Raw genomic sequence first — 15,410 nt, 5'->3', positions numbered from 1 at the left:
AGAGAAAGATGAGGTATTTTGGAAGTTCAAGAAGTGGAAGACCATGGTTGAAAAAAGGACTGGAAAACAGGTTAAGAGTCTGAGGACTGACGATGGGTTGGAGTGTTGCAATGCTCTATTTGAGAATTTCCGCAAGGTAGAAGATATAGTGAGGCACCCAACTGTACGACACACATCACAACAAAATGGAGTGGTATACCAGATGAACCAAAAACTCATGCAGTGTGAAAGTTATACGCGAATAATTTCTAACTTATCCATGGAATTCTGGGCGGAAGCAATTAACACTATTTGCTATCTGGTGAATAAATCACCATCAAGTGCTATTAAGTTGAAGACTCCTCAAGAGGTATGGTCTGAGAAACCCTCTGACTATTCTGATATATGTATATTTGGATTCCTCGCATATGCTAATGTGAATGATGGTAAACATGAACCAAGGGCAATGAACTATATATTTCTAGGATATATGACAGGAGTAAAAGGTTATCAAGTGTGGTGTATAGAAGAAATAAGAACTCTTAAAATCATGAGCAGAGATGTGACCTTTGATGAATCTGCCATGGGTAACAAGGGAGGAGGTGATACAAGTCAAGCAGGAAACAAAGATCATGGTGCTAGCCAGAAGGTTGAGTTTGCAAATCAAACCCAGCCAGAGTTGTGATAAACGATAAAGAGCAAGGCGGCAGTGAACAACCAAGACAAGATGAAACCAAAAAGCAAACCATGGGATCTTCATCCGGTGATGTTGATGTCGAGAAGGATGATGGGTCTGAATCAAAACCAAAGAGTAGGTTAAAGAGGGTCATTCGGCAACCTGATACATATGTGGAATATGTGAATTCAGGTGAAATTGACTCCATTGCTTTCGTTTTAGCAATTGGAGAATACATTGACATTAAGGAGCTTCAATCGTATAATGAGGTTGTGGCGAGTAAAGAAGCAAATGACTGGTTGATGGCCATGAATAAGGAAATGCAATCTTTAGAGAAGAATGAAACGTAGGATCTTGTTCCATTACCAAAGGGATCAAAGTCAGTAGGATGTAATTGGATCTTTAAGAAGAAGGAATGGATACTAGGAGTTGAACCAGCTAGGTTCAAGTAAAGGTTGGTGGTGAAAGGGTTTTCTCAGAAAGAAGGAACTGATTATCATGAGTTGTTCTCACTGGTCATTAAGCACAAGACAATTCAGGTTCTTTTGGCCATAGTGAGTGCACTTGATCTAGACCTTGAACATCTTGATGTGAAAACTACATTTCTTCATGGGAACATAGAAGATAAGATTTAAATGTCCCAGCCATAAGGGTTCCTTGATTCTAAGAAGGATCACGTATGTTTATTGAAGAAATCCATGTATGGTTTGAACAAGTCTCCAAGAAAATGGTACAAGAGATTTGATTCATTCATGATCTCGAATGCCTATACTCGGAACCAGTTTGACAATTGTGTTTACTCAAAGGAATTGTCACAAGATTCCTACATATATATGTTGCTATATGTTAGTGATATGGTCATCGCAACTAAATACATGGATAGAATAAATGACTTGAAGGTGACCCTAAAAAATGAGTTTGAGATGAAGGATTTGGAAGCAACAAAGAAGATATTGGGGATGGAGATTCAAAGGTACCGAAGAGCAAGGTGGTTGTGTATTTCTCAATAGATGTACATTGATAAAAATTATGCACTCTTTCAAATGTGATTAGTCCAAACCAGTTGGAACTCCTTTGGCGGCGCACTTTAAAATTGGTCCAAGCACTATACCCACTACTAATAAAGAAAGGAAGTACATGAGTCGGGTTCCATACTCAAGTGTTGTTGGAAGTCTCATGTATGCTATGGTCTGTACAAGACCTGATTTGGCTCGTACAGTTAGTGTGGTTAGTAGGATTATGAGTAATCCAGGGAAGACTCATTGGGAAGCTGTAAAGTGGACCTTGCAATACTTAAAGGGAACGAAGGATGTTTGCTAGGTGTATGGAGAAAATACAAATAGTGACTTGGTAGGATATGCTGACTCTGATTATGGTGGTGACTTGTTGAAGTGCAGGTCATAGATGTGTTACATATTCACTTTGTTCAGATGTGCCATTAGTTAGAAGTCAACGTTAATAGATACCATTGCCTTGTCTACAATGGAATCAGAGTAAATTTCCATAACGGATGGAATAAGAGAGGAGATATGGTTGCAAGGGATTATTCAGAGTATTGGTCTGAAAGTGGAGAAGCTTGTCTTGTATTATGACATTCAAAGTTCTTTGAGTCTTGCAAAGAACCTTGTGTATCATGAGAAGACAAAGCACATTGATATTTGGATGAATTTCATTCGCGATATTTTGGAAAGAGATAAGTTTTCGATACTAAAGATTGATACCAAGGTTAACCCATCAAAATATGTTGACAAATTCGCTGCCTACGGAAAAGTTCAAGATTTTCTTGGACTTGGTTGATGTTTGCAGGAGGTAGGACCCTTCGGGGATGAATGGAAGGAAGGGAGAGGAAGTTCTTCTTGAAGGTGGAGATTGTTAACTGTGGCTCGAGCATTTAAAGCATTTGTATTATGCTCATTGATCATTTGGAGCACTTGGACCTCAATGAAGCACTTAGGGTTCATGGAGCATGTGACATAGGAACGGATCTCCTGAGAAATGAATAAATCATTTGAAAAAGGAAAAAAATCAAGTGCCAAAGGAACGGATCATACATAACGGGGTTTGGAGCATCTAGAAGAGGTTTGGAGCACTTAGGAATGATATGGAGCAACAAGGGATCCTTGTTGCGCCATATGATAAAGGGATAGGCCAAGACTGTTGTTATTGAGCCATCAGGACACTCCTTTTGTGCCATCATGGCCACTCTTGATCCATGTGGCTTGTCAGTGCCCCAAGCATGGCCTTGTTGCGCCACACATGTGCTTGTTGCTCCATGGTGATGATGTTGCTCGAAGCTTGATGTCCTTGCCCCATTCAAGATGTCTATTGCGCAATCCATACTCCTTGTTGCATCATATAGAGATGATGTTTCCCCATGGAGTAGTTGTTGTGCCATTATGGACCATCTTGGTACATGATGCACCATATTGATTCTTTTATTGTGCCATGTTGATCCAAGTATGCTTAGAGATGATAATGCTCAGGAATGTTCCAGAAGATGTTGCATAGCGAATTGTTATTGGTTGACACCCTTCATGGGCCTATGGGCCAATGGGCTTGGCCCATTAGGGTTTTAGGTATGATCCCTCAAGTACAAATAGGGATGCATGCTCGGTCATTTTGTATCTTGAATTCTAGAGTGATAGGCAAATTTCTGTGTAATTGTACTTGTAACCTGTTTTTGAGAGCTCTAAAATAAAAGAATACTACCCTCCTGCTATTGGACATAGGTCACCTTGACCGAACCACGTAAATATTGAGTCATGTGCGCTTATAGTTTTGCTAGTTATCCGTTTTACTTACTAACAAGCACGTTGAAGAGCTTCTTAATATATGTGATCCAAGAAGGCGGAAAAATGTTAATTATAAGGAGTTTAAACTTTTGGTTGAGAGAGGTCCTAAAAGAGATACTCTTATTATGTATGGTCCTTACGATAAATTTGGTAGATGGTTTTGTGCAGCTTTCTACACAAGAACTTTATATTTGAAAGAGCTCAATAGGTAATTTTGTTTCTGTTGTAAAGTTTTTAGAAAGGGGATTTTGAAAGGTAAATTGAGTGATGAAGGTTATTCAAATTGGCACCATGTTACCACTAGAGTTAAAGAACACGGAATTTCATGGGATCATCTCACAAATAGGAAGACGTGGTTTGATATATGTAAAAAAAATTAAACTTGAATGAAAAGATTAATAAAGTTCAATACGAACAATTCAAGAAAGATCAAGATTACTTGAAACAAGTCATTTTGAGAATAATTGTAGTAGTGAAGTTTCTTACTAAACATAATTTAGCATTTCGTGGAACAAAAAGTTGTTTAAAAAATGTAACTATAAATTGTATTTTTTTTTTGTTCCAGTTCTACCAAATACCTTTTTGTTAATTATTATGACTAACTCCACTTCTTATTTCTTAATTTTATTTGACAGGTAATGGAATTTTGTTAGGTGTCATTGAAATGTTGGAAGAGTTTGACCCAACTATCAAAGAGCATGTGCGGCGGATCACAAGTGACGAGCTTCATGTGCATTATCTTGGGCACACGATCCAAAAGGAACTAATACTTTTGATAGCCCAGGAAATTAAAAAATAACCTATCAAGAAGATAAAGGAAGAAAAGTATTACTCAAGCATACTTGATTGTATTCCTGATTCAAGTCACCAAGAACATATGACTATAATAGTGAGTTACATAAAGTTTTTCATATAATTACGTTACCGTCGAGGAGTCATTCATAGGTTGTTGAATGGTGATGATATCACTGGAAAAGGACTATTTGATATTACACTTGAGGAGTTAAAGTCTCTTGATCTTGAAATTGATGATATACATGGTCAAGGCTATGATAATGAAGTAAACATGAAAAGAAAACTCCAAGGAGTGCAAAAGATATTTTTAGATCTAAATCCTAGAGCATTTTACACTCTGTGTGGTTGCCATTCTCTTAATCTAACATTATGTGATATGGCTAACAAGTGTGTTAAAGGAAAGAACTTTTTAGACTCATTCAACGCATTTATACTATCTTTTCCAATTCTACTAAGAGTTGGGAAATTTTGAAAGATAATGTTCAAGCTTGGAGTCTTAAGTCATTGTGTCAAACTTGTTGGGAAAGTCGGGTTAAGTGTCTAAAGGCTATTAAACTGAAACTTGTTAATGTATGGGAAGCTTTACTTCAAGTTGGAGGAAAATATAATAATATTGCAATTGCAAGTGATGCAACTTCACTAGCAGAAAAAGAATTTGGTGACTTTGAATTTTTTTTATCAACTATTATCTGGTATCAAATATTAAACGAGGTGAATATTGTGTGTGACAACCCAATATTTCGATTCTATGTAATGACTTAAAAAGCCAAGTATTGTAACCACTTTCGAAAATAATGAAATTATCTTTGAAAATAAAATGTACAAATAGTCTCTATTTTGGTTACCTATTATGTTAGATATCATTAAACCGTGAGCGTACATAAAAAGAACGTCCAAATCTGACTTCGTATGAGGAAGTTATGATTTTTCCAAGTTCGGTATAGCGGTAGACAGCTAAAAACTCGAAACAGAGATCGAGCGAATTTTGGCCGGAATGACCTAAATGAGAGTCGAAGGTCTCAACAATGGTATTTTAACGGTAAAAATTCTGGCAAAAACATACATCGGATAAATGAGTTATAGATTTCTAACGAACTTTTCTTACCCTGACCTTTTAAAAATAAATAATAAAAATAATTTAATAATTATAGACGGAGTCTAATCGAATGTTGTAGAGCGTGGTCTCACCTACGCGTGGATATAAAGAACGTCGAAAACGGAGTTCGTATGAAGAGGATATGAATTTTTGAAGTTTACTAAATAATAAAAATATAAAACTAAATCAATATTCGGTATTATCCGAAGGGGGTGTCACCAGCCCAATCCAAGTTACGCCCGGCGTAACAGCATACACCTAGCGTACGCGAGGACTAGTCCTCGGATCGTCCACGTCGCCCCCTATGTGAGGCTATGCCCCATCCCATCTGAGCTCCGAGGCAGTCGAGGATGCGGTCACGCATGACGCACACGTACGCCCAACGTACCGAGGCGGTTCCCAGCCCCTATAAAAGGGATGCGAGAGTTCCGGGGAAATTACTCATTTTCTTTCATCTTTCTTTCATTTTTGCCTCGTTTTCCGTGCACGTAATATCCCGAAGCCCCGGTCTCCATACTCAAGCTCCAAAGGTCGTTTGTGCTCCCGAGATTCCCAAGAATCCCGAGAAAATCCGCTTTCTCAAGTCAAAGTTCAGCTCGGTTTTTATCTCGCCTTCTTCGATCATTCAAGTGAGTTCATACCCGTATAAACTACGCTTTTAAATGTTTTATAAATGCTTTTTATACAATATTAAAGGGGGGAAATGCCAGTAAAACACGCGGTTATTATCATGTGTAACTTAACGATTCACTATATAAACTTTTTTAACTAAGTAATCATATGTGATTCATAAACTACTATGTGAGTATTCTCGCATGAAATATATATTTTCAATAACACCTTGTCTTGTGGAAATAAAACATCTTTATATATATATATATATATATATATATATATATATATATATATATATATATATATATATATATATATATATATATATATATATCTTTCCGCATGTGCATTGATTACCGGGAACTTAACAAGCTTACTATCAAGAACCGATACCCACTACCCCGCACTGACGACTTATTCGACCAACTCCAAGGAGCGAGTTATTTCTCAAAGATCGACTTAAGATCCGGGTATCACCAACTACGAGTCTTGGAAGGAGATGTTCCCAAAACAGCTTTTTGAACTCATTATGGTCACTATGAGTTTGTAGTAATGCCCTTTGGATTAACAAACGCACCGGCGGTGTTCATGGACTTAATGAACATAGTGTGTCGTTCATTCTTGAACAAATTTGTGATCGTGTTCATAGACGATATACTCATTTATTTAAAGAATAAAGAGGATCATAGTCAACACCTCCGACAAGTTTTGGAAACGCTAAGAAAAGAGAAGCTATACGCGAAATTCTCCAAGTGGGAATTTTGGATTCGGAAGGTAGATTTCCTTGGTCACATAGTTAGCAAAGACAGAATACACGTGGACCCTTTCAAAATCAAAGCAATCGAGAACTGGTTAGCTCCAAAAAGCCCAACGGAAATTCGACAATTCTTGGGCCTTGCTGGCTATTACCATAGATTTATACAAAACTTCTCGAAGATTGCTAAACCACTCACCACCCTGACACAGAAGGGTGTGACTTTCATTTGGGAAGGAAAACAAGACGCTGCATTTCAAACGCTTAAGCAAGCACTATGCATCGCACCTATATTGTCCTTACCAGAAGGAACAAAATACTTCGTAGTCTACTGTGATGCATCTAACCAAGGGCTTAGATGCGTACTAAGGCAACGAGGTAAGGTCATCGCTTACACCTCAAGACAACTCAAGACTCACGAAGTCAACTACACTACCCACGATCTTGAACTAGGAGCAGTTGTTTTCGCACTAAAAATCTGGAGGCACTATCTTTATGGCACGAAATGCACGATCTTCACCGATCACAAGAGCCTTCAGCACATCCTTAACCAAAAAGAACTCAACATGAGGTAGAGACGATGGGTTGAACTAGTGAATGACTATGAATGCGAGATTCGCTATAATCCAGGAAAAGCGAATGTAGTAGCTGATGCCCTTAGTCGGAAAGAATACTCAGGTCGCCGAGTGAAATCCTTAACCATGACGATCCATTCGCATCTGTCCACACAAATCAAGGAAGCTCAGAGGGAAGCCGTGAAAATAGATAATGTTGCAGGTGAAGCCCTAAGAGGAATGGACAAAAATCTTGAAATCAAGGGTGACGGAGTCGATTACTTCATGGATCGGATCTGGACACTGAAGTTTGGTGGATTCAGAGACGTAGTCATGAACGACGCTCATAATACTCGATACTCCGTGCATCCAGGTTCGGACAAGATGTATCTAGACCTCAATAAACTATATTGGTGGCCGAACCTAAAAGCAGAGATCGCTACCTATGTGAGCAAATGTCTAACCTACGCTAAGGTCAAGGTAGAGTACCAGAAGCCATCGGGATTGCTGCAACAACCTGAAATACCTTAGTGGAAGTGGAATGATAACGATGGACTTCATAACCAAATTACCCAAGACAGCAAGTGGACTGGACACCATCTAGGTAATCGTTGATAGGTTAACAAAATCCGCACACTTCCTACAAGTAAGAGAAACCGACAAGATGGAGAAGCTAGCTCGAACCTACATCTGAGAGATTGTGCGATTACATGGTGTACCAATATCCCTTATCTCCGACAGAGATAGTAGGTTCACCTCGCGATTTTGGAAATCGTTACAAGAATCTCTAGGAACGAGGCTCGACATGAGTACTGCTTACCATCCACAAACCGACGGTCTAAGTGAGAAAACCATACAAACCTTGGAAGATATGCTAAGAGCTCGTGTAATCGATTTTGGTAAAGCGTGGGATACCCATTTACCACTAGTCAAATTTTCATACAACAATACTTATCACTCCAGTATTAAATTTGCTCCATTTGAAGCCCTCTACGGATGGGAGTGTAGATCACCACTGTGCTGGACTAAAGTAGGTGACACACAACTACCCAAGGGACAAGTACCCGACAACACTCTCACTAACCCGGAAATCATAAGAGAGACAATCGAGAAGATTGTAGAAATTCGGGATTGACTAAAGGCTTCAAGAGACTGACAAAAGAGTTATGCAGACAAAAGACGGAAACCCTTGGAATTTCAAGTAGGGGACCGAGTGCTATTAAAGGTCTCACCCTAGAAGGGGTTAATACGTTTTGGAAGACGTGGTAAACTAAACCCGAGGTATATCGGACCATTCAAGATCCTTTCAAGGATCGGGGCGGTAGCCTACAAACTTCATCTACCGCAGGAACTCAATAACGTACACCCTACCTTCCATGTGCCAAACTTGAAGAAATGTTTGTCCGATGAGACCCTTGTCGTCCCTCTAGACGAAATCGAAATCAACGAGAGTCTCCACTTTATAGAAGAACCAATTGAAATCATGGATAGGGAAATTAATAGAACAAAACAAAGTCGCATACCCATCGTGAAGGCCCGCTGGAATGCAAAGCGAGGACCTGAATACCGTGGGAACGCGAAGATCAGATGAAACACAAGTACCTACATCTTTTTCCCTAATCCACAAGTTTTTTCTTACGTTAAATTTCGGGACGAAATTCCATCTAACAGGGGGATGATGTGACAACCCGATATATCGATTCTATGTAATGACTTAAAAAGCCAAGTATTGTAACCACTTTTGAAAATAATAAAATTATTTTTGAAAATAAAATGTGCAAAAAGTCTCTATTTTTGGTTACCTACTATGTTAGATATCATTAAACCGTGAGCGTACATAAAAAGAACGTCCAAATCTGACTTCGTGTGAGGAAGTTATGATTTTTCCAAGTTCAGTATAGCGGTAGACAGCTAAAAACTCAAAACAGAGATCCAGCGACTTTTGATCGGAATGACCTAAATGAGAGTCGAAGGTCTCAACAATGGTATTTCAACGGTAAAAAGTCTGGCAAAAACAGACATCGGATAAAGGGGTTATGCATTTCTAACGAACTTTTCTTACCCCGACCATTTAAAAATAAATAATAAAAATAATTTAATAATTTGCTGACGGAGTCTAAATGAAAGTTGTAGAGCGTGGTCTCACCTACGCGTGGATATAAAGAACGTCGAAATCGGAGTTCGTATGAAGAAAATATGAATTTTTGAAGTTTACTAAATAATAAAAATATAAAATTAAATCAAAATTCGGTATTATCCGAAGGGGGAGTCACCGGCCCAATCCAAGTTACGCCCGACGTAATAGCGTATGCCCAGCGTATGCGAGGACTAGGCCTCGGATCGTCCACGTCGCCCCCTATGCGAGGCTATGCCCCGTCCCATCCGAGCTCCGAGACAGTCGAGGATGCGGTCACGCATGACGCACGCGTACGCCCAGCGTACCGAGGCAATTCCCAGCCCTTATAAAAGAGATGGGAGGTTTCCGGGAAATTACTCATTTTCTCTCATCTTTCTTGCATTTTTGCCTCATTTTCCGTGCACGTAATATCCCGAAGCCCCGGTTTCCATACTCAGCTCCCAAGGTCGTTTGTGCTCCCGAGATTCCCAAGAATCCCGAAAAAATCCGCTTTCTCGAGTCAAAGTCCTGCTCGATTTTTATCTCGCCTTCTTCGATCTTTCAAGTGAGTTCATACCCCTATAAAATACGCTCCTAAATGTTTTATAAATGCTTTTTATACAATATTAAGGGGGGTGGGGTGGGGGGGGGGGGAGGGGGAATGGCAGTAAAACACTCGGTTATTATCATCTGTAACTTAACGATTCACTATATAAACTTTTTTAACTAAGTAATCATATGTGATTCATAAACTACTACATGAGTATTCTCCTATGAAATATATATTTTCAATAACACCTTGTCTTGTGGAAATAAAACGTGTTTATATATATATATATATATATATATATATATATATATATACACACACACACACACACACACACATACATACATACAAATCAAATGCTCCATTTTACATTAGGTATATGTGAACAATTAAGTCACTTTACGTGTTATACTTTACATAAGGAGTGAGCATTACACTAGGGTTTACTATATGAACGAAACACACTTTGAAAAACTATAATAGGTATAGTTTACGAGGAAATCATGGACATTTACATACTAGGTACACTACATCAAAGAAGATATTTTCATATACAAGAATAAATGGATATTTTCATACGTAAATCTATTTTATACTATATTTTGTGAGACATTTCACGTACTTCCAAGTATGCATTTTAAGTCCTGTATTATATACCATAATCCCTTGTAGGGGGATCGTGATACTTGTGTATAGATCTATACGGGATTGACAATCCCACACCTAAGCTGTTAGCTACAGCTAGGTCGGCAGGCATGGGGTGACAAACATCATAACTTTCCAACGCCTGAAGAACGTTGATATAAGCATCCTGGTCAAATAGCATGGTTATAAGACTCACACGGAGTATTAAAAACACATTGATTTATGGGGTTTTTTCAAATGCCTTAACGATTTGCACATAAAACTACTATTTTAGGCATCAAAACCACTATTGCATTACAGTTTTGGAACAAATCAAACTACCATCTACTATGTAGAAAATATGGGATTTTCTTGGAACATTTAACATAAACAACCCATTTTTATTCTTTTTCATATAAACATTGTCACTAAATACTTATGAACTCACCAGCTTAAATGCTAACGTACTCTTTCAAAACCACTTGTATTTCTCAGGGATTCAGTAATACATGTAAATTGTAGCTTTTGAAGAAGGGACGTTGCAGCGTTAGTTTAATTTCATTTTAAATCATCATATTTCTTTTGAAACATGTACCTTTCAACAATGTAAACTTTTAAATTATATATGTGATGGTTGTATTGTTTTCTTTACTATGTATTCAATTGTTACGATACTACGTGAAATCATCCACCCTCGAACGATTCCGCCGTTCTGGTTTGGGGGGTGACATTGTGAGTAAAACATTACAAGCAAAGGATAAAGGATATGCATCTTGATAATTTTATTACATAAATAAACAGATTAATTAGGTATTTCAAGGATTATAAAGAAACTGATTTTTGAAAAGCACTTGATGAAGCTAAGAAAATTGCTTTTGAATTGAGCATTGATCTAGTATTTCTAAAAAAGTATTTGATTCGAAGGAAAAAAGGTTTGGTGAGTGTTCAATTAGTGAAGAAGTTTCATTTACAACTGAAGAGAATTTCAGAGTCATTTATTTCTTATACATTGTTCATCAAGTTATTTCTTCTCTTGAGACAAGATTTGAACAATTCGAAGAGTATGAAAAAGTATTTATTTTTTTATTTCCACATAATTTGAGGGGAATTAAAGATAAAGATCTTAAGTCATCTTGTCATCGTCATGAAAAAACACTCAAGTTTGAAAAAAGATCAGATACTGATGCTGATGAACTTTATATGGTGTCAAAATTATTTGAGACATTGGAAACTAATGAATTTAGCAACCTAATAGGTGTTTTGAAGTTTTTGAAACAACATGCATTACATATAGAATATTGTTGACTTTTCCAGTAACGGTGGCATCTGTAGAAAGGAGTTTTTCGAAATTAAAGTTTTTGAAATCTTACTTACACTCCACAATGAACGAAAAAAGACTTAGCGGTTAGGAGATGATATCTATCTAGAACGAAATCTTAGATAATATAGAGTACGGAGAGTTGATCAACCAATTTGCTATCAAGAATGCTAGGAGAGCTTCATGGGTCATCGTTTAACTATTACGATATGTAATTACTCATTAAAAAAACTACGATTTTGTTATGTTTATTGCTATAAAGTTTATCGTCGTTTATAAAAATAGTTTATGTAATTTAATTCGTTACATGTTAAGGCCTAAGTACTTTTTTCCGATTCGGCTTGGGCATTTTAATCCTCTAGACTGGCCCTGAGAGAATTTATTATGTTTTGGAACTCAAGGTTTTTTGCATATTCATATTTTTTTTATACATTAAAATTTTTCTAGTAATTCATGAATTAAATTTATAGGACTTGATGAATCCATTCCTAATTGTTAGCATTCATTTTTAACATTAATAAATCAAATATACAAACTTAGTTGTACTATGCTTGAAGATATAAATAACTTGACAATTACAGTTTTCATTTAGCTCTACATGTAAAATATCACAGTATTCTAATAACCATAAATAAGACATTAAAAAGAAACTAATAACCATTACATAGGTTGTGAAGTCAAAATTAAAGAGTATTGTTGCTTTTATGTTTTACTCATTAGTAAAAAGAGAAGCCCCTTATGAACAGTTCTATGTTGTGATTGATGGGTTTTTTAGTTTTTTTTCTTATTGTTCATGGTTATTTCCCACAGTGACATTCTATTCTTTAGAGATAGTGCTTTCCACATGCTTTCATGAGCACACCCACCGTATACGTGTTTTTTTTTGTTTCTTCTTCTATTGTCGACTCATCTCTACTCACAAACTTTGATTGCCGTAGGTTTTCTTTGCCACCAGGGTCATCACCAATCCCGGTTCCTTTATTTCTTCACTGACTTAAACAAAGCTATCATCTTCACATATTCACTTCACCGTCTTCTTCTTCTTCCAATCAATCTACCGTCTACTCCCCCTCTACATCTTCTCTATATCTTGGTAAATATCCTTTCCTTTGTTAGGGCATCACTTTCTTATGCACACAAAAATGGAAAATATCCTTCTATATCTCTCTTCTGGATGAAAACTCTTAAATGTTTACCAGCCGACCATGACCTCATATATTCATCTCTGCTTCGTGCCCTAGCCATCTCCATCGTGCGTCTCAGTTGGAGGAATTGTCTTCTCCATGGTCACTCAGTCGCAGCGTAGTCTCAACTTACGAATGGAACTGCACAAAATCTTCCACCATCTGCCATCTTCTTCTAATGTCTTCTTAGAATCTATCATAACTAAACATATTGGACCATCACCATTACACATTACCACCTTGGGTACCTTAATTTCATTCTTTTAGGTCGGATATAGAGCAACTAAAGAGGTGAACAATGGGAAATTAGAATCATTTCTGATGCGCATCAAAAATCCTCTCACATACACAGGAAAGTTAACATGCGTACTAATTATATTTTCTTCAATATTTGTTTTTATTTAGGTATATCAACTTTCATTCTCTTTTAATAGAGCAAAGCACGATGATGGAATCAGTTACTACATATGGAAAAGTTTTATCCCTGTCTATTTGATTTCATTTCTGGGAAGAGGATTGAACAAAAAATCATTGATTATAATCAATAAGCACAACGATTTGGAGATAATTCCCATTCGACTATCATTTGGATCTACTTTATGAAAGGCATGAACCTAATGTTAATTATATACAAAATTACCAATTATTGAATGATAATAACCTTGCCCTGCATCTTCCCCTTTCCTTTCAGGCCAATTGGAAGCAATAATTTGATTCCTCGTACAAGTTACTTACTAGATGTAGTCGAAAATTCTCAGGTTTGATTTTTTTAAATGTGGCTTGGTTTTTGAAAAGAAAAACATATGTTCAAACCAATATGTAGTTCATATATGTAGATTAAATACCAATTATTGCATTACATTTCTTGAAAATACTATGATAGGTCCTGATTAAGCCTTTGGAAATACGCTCCTTAATGACCCTCCACAGTGACGGTGAAGGCAATAGGTTCTTCCTCCATTCCCTGAAATATTCATCACTTCATATATTTATTATAAGAATAGTTCAAACTAAAATTATGTATTGACCCAGTGTTGTACGTTTGCGATAAAGGGGTTGTAGTTTCGGCTAGTAGTAGTAGTATTCCTTAAAATACATTATAATAAACAAAATGGAAAAAATGAAATAAATAGGAAAATAATAGGAATAAAAAAAATGAAATGATTCCTGATTATAGCATCTTGCTTTCATTTCAATTTCTTCCATACCACCACGTGACTTAACTTTATACTTCTGTTTTTACAAATGTTACATAGGTTAGTATGCATCATATTTAGAAGTTACAAAATGGAAGAAGACTATAGCACTCACATGCAAGGCTTTCTTACAATAATCAATCTATCGCCATATACATAACGTGTCTGAACCTAAAGAGCATCCTCCAAATGTCAATCAGGTATGCATTTTTTAGGATTCTTGATCTAATTTTTTTTTCACATATTTAGATTTATTTCGAATTTGTTTCTGTTTTTGCAGTAGGTGGAGTTAAGGTATATTTGAATTTTATATTTATTTGAATATTTGTATTTTACATTTATTTATATTCATTTACTTCGACTAAACCTGTGACTTATCTCATATAATTAACAATTTTTATGAAGCGACTTGATCATAACAAACTTGACTTTAAATGTGACATGTATGACTTCTAATTTTAAGATTTATTGGAATATTATTACATTTTCATTAGGATTCTTGATTGTGGAAACAATTTGCAGATCTCAAAATGTTAAATATGAATCAAGATGTATTGATTGTATCATTCACTACTAAGGAACCAATGTATATTCTTTTTTCCCATTTTCAATTTATCTTTCTTACTTTTATATATGTCATATGTATGGATTATGTTGCAATCGCTTATTATTCGTGTACAAGAACATGCAAGAGTGTTTTTTTCCAATAACAGGAATTTACTTTTTTTTAGCTTATATGGAGACAATACAAGACCATATCTGGCTTTAGACGTGGAAATTGGATACACAACACGATTAACACGATACGGTTTTTCCCTGGTTTTAGAAATTCGTGTATGACACGTATTTTAAATTCGTGTTTCGTGTCTTATACGTGTAAAACACGAATTTACCTGTTTAGACACATATAAGGCACGATACAAATTTGTGTCGACACGTGACACGTAAAAATACATATATACGCATATATACTTTTAGGTTAAATTTTATATTATTATTATATTAGGGACCAATTTCGTAAAAGTCAATAATTAGTTTATAGCTCTAGCTTAAAAAAAGTCATTAAAAACGTGTTTATTCATGTTTTCGTGTAACACGGCTGAAAAACGTGTCTATTCATGTCACATGAATTTCTTACATGTCGTGTTCGTGTTTGATACC

The sequence above is a fragment of the Lactuca saligna genome, chromosome 8 (genome assembly GCF_052625555.1).
Source record: "Lactuca saligna cultivar CGN05327 chromosome 8, ASM5262555v1, whole genome shotgun sequence".
NCBI classification, from domain to species: domain Eukaryota; kingdom Viridiplantae; phylum Streptophyta; class Magnoliopsida; order Asterales; family Asteraceae; genus Lactuca; species Lactuca saligna.
This window is presented reverse-complemented; position numbering follows the sequence as displayed.